The sequence below is a fragment of the Seriola lalandi genome, unplaced genomic scaffold, assembly GCF_002814215.2.
Source record: "Seriola lalandi dorsalis isolate HSWRI2012SDOR001 ecotype SW California unplaced genomic scaffold, Sedor1 jcf7180001994012, whole genome shotgun sequence".
NCBI classification, from domain to species: domain Eukaryota; kingdom Metazoa; phylum Chordata; class Actinopteri; order Carangiformes; family Carangidae; genus Seriola; species Seriola lalandi.
In genome coordinates, this window is record NW_019464678.1 from 1 (window position 1) to 546 (window position 546).

Genomic DNA, 546 nt, shown 5'->3' on the forward strand with positions numbered 1-546 from the left:
CCTGAGTCTCCTGGATGATTGTAGCTCAGGTCCAGCTCTCTCAGGTGGGAGGGGTTGGAGCTCAGAGCTGAGGCCAGAGAAGCACAGCCTTCCTCTGTGACCAGACATCCTGACAGACTGAACACACAAAACAACACACAGGAACCCTCTGTCAACACCTGCTGCTCTGTTAAACTGTCATCAGATAAACAGGTTGATGGATCCTGACCTGAGAGTCTTCAGTGAACAGAGTGGACTCTCCAGTCCAGCAGACAACAGCTTCACTCCCGAGTCCTGCAGGTCGTTGTGACTCAGGTCCAGGTGTCTCAGACTAGAGGACTGGGAGCTGAGGACTGAGGCCAGAGCTTCACAGCTTCTCTCTGAGAGGTTACAGCCACTCAGTCTGAAGAGTTGATCATGAGGAATTAAAGAAGAAGGGAAGTTATTTTCTCTCCTGTTGAAAAGACAGAAGTGTCTTTATATAATGATGAATACATCAACTCTCTCTACACTTACACAGCTTTGTTAGAGACTTTGACCACTGGCAGCAGCTTCAGAAGAGCCTCC

General features: G+C 49.1%; 1 long non-coding RNA gene across 1 annotated transcript; it reads right to left on the reverse strand.

The window, feature by feature from the left end:
• Nucleotides 1-546, reverse strand: LOC147820124 (uncharacterized). The gene is made up of 3 exons (XR_015437639.1): nucleotides 496-546; nucleotides 209-382; nucleotides 1-117 (listed from the first exon to the last, which is right to left on the reverse strand). It is a non-coding gene; the product is annotated as an uncharacterized LOC147820124 (long non-coding RNA).